Source organism: Haemaphysalis longicornis, unplaced genomic scaffold (assembly GCF_048455015.1).
Source record: "Haemaphysalis longicornis isolate Haplotype H1 unplaced genomic scaffold, Haemaphysalis longicornis Haplotype H1 scaffold_5, whole genome shotgun sequence".
Taxonomy (NCBI): Eukaryota; Metazoa; Arthropoda; class Arachnida; order Ixodida; family Ixodidae; genus Haemaphysalis; species Haemaphysalis longicornis.
The window spans coordinates 19,319,400-19,324,830 of record NW_027526385.1 but is presented as its reverse complement, the minus strand read 5'-3'; the positions used below and the strand labels follow the sequence as shown (position 1 = coordinate 19,324,830).

Below are 5,431 nucleotides of genomic sequence, written 5' to 3'. Positions count from 1 at the left end.
AAGCTTTGGTGAAACCTTAGCTCAATTCTTCACCCATTTTCAGATCTTGTGTGATGAATGGTAGGCAGCTTTCGTCACAAGAGTCAGCTGTTAAAAAGATCCACACATCAGAGGAGTCACCGAAGTAATTTCATGACGTCTTAATACGAACACAGCAATTTATCTTATACCAGGGCACAATGCGAATGTTCACAACTGTTGCACTAAAAAATTCTGATTTGTTCTTTTTTTATTGTGAAGTCTGCCAGAATAAACGGAAATTCCTTACACAGGACTAATTGGCTTCGTAATTGAGAAGGCGCAAAATCTGGTGAACATTGACAGCACACAACTTTTGTCTGAGTATCCTTCATACCAAAAGGTGGCATTTGCCGCGAAGTGTACTGTGTGCTCATTATTTAAAACATAAAAGGTTTATGACTTCCTGCACTTAGGCGTAGTTGTAGATGTAAGCGTAGTTGTAGGTACGTCAATCAGGCTGCCGAGTTTTTGCCCAATCGGCGCTTGTCCGCATCGAATAGTTGGACAACAGTGTGGCCAAGGCTTGTGTTTACTTTCTATCCAACAGCCTTCCCCAGCGTACGCTTTACCGCACCTAAAAAGAGAAATCAATGTTGAAAACCTTGACAAATATGTTACGAAATCAGGTCGGGGACGCCAACTACAAAAGAACTCACTGGGACTTTACGCTGAAAAGTACCACGAAGACGACGAACGAAGCTAGTAAACTGGGAAACCTAGAATGCTAATCGCAGATAGTCACCAGTTCATTTACTTGAGGGGTCGCTCTGGACAGTGATTTATTTATGCCACATGCCGCAAAGTTTCTGAGCTGTGACACTAGTACAGATGTGTGCATAATAATGTAAGATTGGCGTAGGATGGTTTCCTCTTTGTAATTGCCCGGTGAAAGCCTACACGATTCTATAATATATATCTATATATATATATATATGTATATATATATATATGCCACATGCAGCAAAGTTTATATAAAGTATAGAAAATAAGGGTTGGCAGTCAAGAAAACCTCGAAAAGCAAAGGGGAGGTTGTGGTGGGTCATAGAAACAGATGAATTTTGTGGGTCAGAAAGAAAGTGGTAAAAAAAAATGCCCGCCGGGTGGGATCCAACCCGGCGGGCATTTTTTCACCACTTTCTTTCTCATTCAAAAAATTCTTCATCTGTTTCTAAGAAAAAATACTTGTACCCAGGAGTGTAGCTTTTTAAGAGAGTGTACATGGGTACATTTTTCAGCAGTTATCTGTAACTTGATATCTAAAAGTTTCAGGGTCGGAAAGTAACAACACAAGCATTACACACATCGAAATCGTACGAACACAAACTTCCTATTGTTTCCCTTGAACACGGTTTTGCTGTGAGAGACAAAATTCATTCGCCTAAAGCTTCAACCAGTTCCCACGAACAGCACATGGTATGATTGAAATAAAGAAAAGGACAAACCCCAAAATGTAGAGGTGTTTCCTCCTCGGTTTACATATATACTTCACGCAGGGATCTTGAAGCTTAACTGGACGGTGTCTTGGTACTTTCATTCCCTCGAACAGGCATGTGCCTTAAGAAAGGTGGAAACAGTCATGGCAGTCAAAAAGGAAATATAAAACGCGGTGCAACAATTACTACTTCTATGTCACCTATTTTATGACGTTTCCATGAAGCAAAAACTACTCCTTTCCCTTTAGTAGGCTAAGTTTCAAATCAATATGCACAAAATTACGGTAAGTAAGCTGGCGCAACTTGCAAATTCTGTGATGATACCACGGATGTTGTCTTCTTACTCATAAAACGACTGGATTATGCCAGACTTCTTTAGATGGAAAAACATTCACACCAAATATCCGAAAAGCCTTCAGCATTACGGAGTGTGCTTTGCAACAGTTGGTAAAAGTTACAACTGCATTGTAAGCAGAATCCCCTGTCAACCCTAATACTGTGTAGAAGAACCAAAAGACACGGTAGCCTTCCTGTCGAATGCTCTCGGGCCGCATTACGTTGTAATACGCAAACATTGTAAAGCTTCCTAAAATTTTTTGACGGTGTTAGTACTCGTGGTAGGCGCTTGCTCCACCGAAGAATTGCCGATATAAAGCTGTCCTATTATGTTACAGGAATACAAACTTTAATTAGGGTAATTACTGCGTACGAGCCACCACCCCTTAGATTCGGTGTACAGTCGTTACAACTGTTAACAACAACAAAAAATGAAGTGTCGTCCATGGAGTTTCATACTGATATATATTAGAGGGAAATCTGTCGCTGCAGTCGCGGGCCGCCGTGGGCGGCGCCATTGCCGCTAGGGACGTTCCTCGCCTACTTGGCTTACCTAGCCATACGGCTTCTATTTTGTCTCGAAGCCAAAATCGACAAAAAAGGGTAACATTTTATCTTGTTCATCGTGCACGAAATTTCTAATCATTTGGGAGTGTCAATTTTATTATAGCAAAACACATTTGATGAACCTTCTACATTTATATTGGTGCTTTTTCGCAGCCAGTGCCAACTTTTAAGCCTGTTCATGAGCCATGCCAATGAACAAGTATAACGTGCCTGCCCGGTACATAACCTAATGCTCGCCGAAGCGCGGCTCCCATAGACAGTGGCGTCAGGTTTCCCTCTAGTAAATATTAGTAAGCGACTCTAAGGTCTCGCCTTAGCAGGATCTTACGATAGCGTAGCAGGATCTTACTATAGCGCTCGGGCTAGCAAGCGAGGCTGTGCGTATGCGCTGAAACACCCGACTGAAGATGGTCAGCGTAGTGCACGCCGATTCTTAGCCGCCGAAGATGCACCTGTGCCAATCGCAAGATCTCGCAATATGCCTAAATGGGCAGCTCGTTTCTTTTTTTTTTGTTAACATTTTTGCAAGTGCACACCGCGTCAGAAGTACCTCAGCAAGCCGCACGCTCGCTGAGTGAGAGACTGTGTTCATGAGCCTTGAATTCATTTATTTGGCTCCAGCAACCCAAATGATATGGCTACGATGGGCTTTAGGCACTCTATTAAATTGGTGCGTACGCTATGGCGTGGGGCTATGTTGTTTACTGTGCCTTTAGCATGGGCAGAACACGCAACGTGGCACGTTGAGCCGTTTCCGTAACACCCATCACGCTTTGATAGCTCTCGTGACGGGCCGCATCCCCGACCACTTATTTATCCGACTTGTGAATACTGAGGTGTATCGGCAAACGGTACTGAAACAAAGATAGAGGAGTAGGAATTTCTTTGCAGATCTTGCATGTATAAGGCATAAATGTGCAGGGTCATTTGCATTTGAATTCCGCGCCGATTTTAAATGCCCCTTCCCCCGTTGCACAATGCATCGGCCTTGCCGCATTTCACATTTCCCTCCGACTAAGCCAGCCATTCGAAAAAACGAATTGCCTCACCATTTACCCATCTTTATTTCATCTCTCATTTACCCATCTTCAACCAAATAGAAAACAATACTAGGATGTATTTTGATTATTGTTTGAGTGCACAAACGACTTGGCAAGAAAAAAGTTTTTGGACATGTTTTTTTGGTGTGTAAGACATACTAACATAAAATGAAGCCTTACAGAGGGTTGCGAATAAAGAGAATGTTTACAGTGGGAGTTCTTGGGGGAAATTCTTAGCAAGTATTTTGGTAAGGTCCTTTTTTGTGGAGTTTCCGCCCTTCTACATTTCGCCGTGTGACTACTGCTTCCTATTTCCGGACACGATAAAAAATAGGTGATATTTTCTGTACATAGTATGCATTGTACGTAGTGCTTTAGAGTTTACAGTTTTGAAGTTCTCATAAACACACAGTAAAGAAATATGCTCGTTTAGGTTCTGTGCTACAAAGTTTTGTAAAATATTGCGGCCAATCAGTTTCTCGACTGCCATAGATTTTTTCCTACTTGGAAGACACACAAACTTCTTTCGCTTGTATTGTAGACTGATTTATTCCGGGAAATTAGCAGCCTGCTTGGGAAACTGTATTGCAAAAAAATGCTACTGTCTTCAGAAGGTAAAAAATAGACAGTCATCTTTTTTTTGAGAAACTCATTACCGCCAGGAAGGAAGCCATTCAGAAAGATAGTATTGACTGAAATTTAACTCACCATTCACTACTTTAACTTCAGCAATCCAAACGGCTGCCTCTGACATCTGCCAACACAGTAGAAGGAAGAGATGAAGGGCAAGAAAATAGCTTATCGTATTTAGGCGCATTTCGTTTCGGTTTAGATGCCCGACGGTTCCCCTTACGCCCTGCCTAGCCAATGAGCCTCCTTGGCGCCTTGAAGAAATGTAGTGGCGTGATGAAGCGCGTTTTCCAGCAAGAGTCGCATAGGTCTGACGTAATAGCTGCTTTGGTTCCGATGCAGACGACGGAGACACAAAAAAGCCCCAACGTGTGAAAACAATTACTTTTGCATTGTTGCGCAAGTATGCACTAGACTTTCAAAGGCTTTCTTTTGGGCCAAAGACGCAAGGGCGCGTCACATCTTGCAACTGGGCCCTTCTTAACAAAGGTTAGAAAAATTTGCTTTCAATTTTACGGCTGCAGTCTTGCCCTTAACGGCGGAGTTTGGTAGAAAGAGTAGGTACGTCTCCTTTGTATTGAGGCTGCGCGCATATTCACGGCACAACACTGCAAAAAGCAAAGTGCAGCTTTTAATGATCGATAAAGCATTATCATACATTTGCCAATACCCATGTCTCGCGTACTAAGGCCGAGATAGATTCTAAGAACATGATGCACGCTGAACACAAGTGAAAATTTGTTGAATCTTGAGCGAACTATGAATTTAACAGCCACTTACGCCGGGCAGTCCATGTTCCAATTGATGGCATTAGTGTATAGATTGACGCAATTTCTCATTTTAATTGTTGCTGAACACGTGCTTCGAATAACGAATTGTAATGGCTACTCATTTTACCGTTGGAAGAGGGCCTTCTGCAAGAAAGAAAGGTCCCCGTTGTATTGGCTGGGGGCAGGGTGGAGGTTGTGGCTGCCGAAGCATTTACTGTCACCAGCTTTTGATGTCGAGCAAGTTGAATAAGAACAAAACAGCCTAGCCAAGCAATTACTTGCGCATTCGTCGGAGTTTATTGCGTTAAGATGCTGCAAAGCATGTTCTGTAAAATTTTTCTCTAAGATTTGTGGCCGTCCCTTGCCCGTACGCCTCTATTTATTACGTGCCACAACGAAGTAGCGACGTTTATTGCTAGAAACACGCTGCGCGCAGCTCTCTTTTCGGAAAATAACACTTTCATCATAATGCGAATTACTGGGTGAGTTCACGTTCAACTTCGAAAGCCTGGCCGGCCTATGTGCTATTCTCTCTTATCGATTTGTGTTGTGATCTCTCCTGCCTCGCCCTCTTTTGATATCCGTGCCGTGATTTTGCATTTATTTAACCCTGCCCACTAAACGGTAGGCCATA

General features: G+C 42.7%; 1 long non-coding RNA gene across 1 annotated transcript; it reads right to left on the bottom strand.

Annotated features, from left to right (window-relative positions):
• Positions 1 to 211: 211 nt before the first annotated feature.
• On the bottom strand, positions 212 to 4,327 carry LOC144139091 (uncharacterized). The gene is made up of 3 exons (XR_013316039.1): positions 4,106 to 4,327; positions 1,464 to 1,575; positions 212 to 595 (listed from the first exon to the last, which is right to left on the bottom strand). It is a non-coding gene; the product is annotated as an uncharacterized LOC144139091 (long non-coding RNA).
• Positions 4,328 to 5,431: the final 1,104 nt, after the last annotated feature.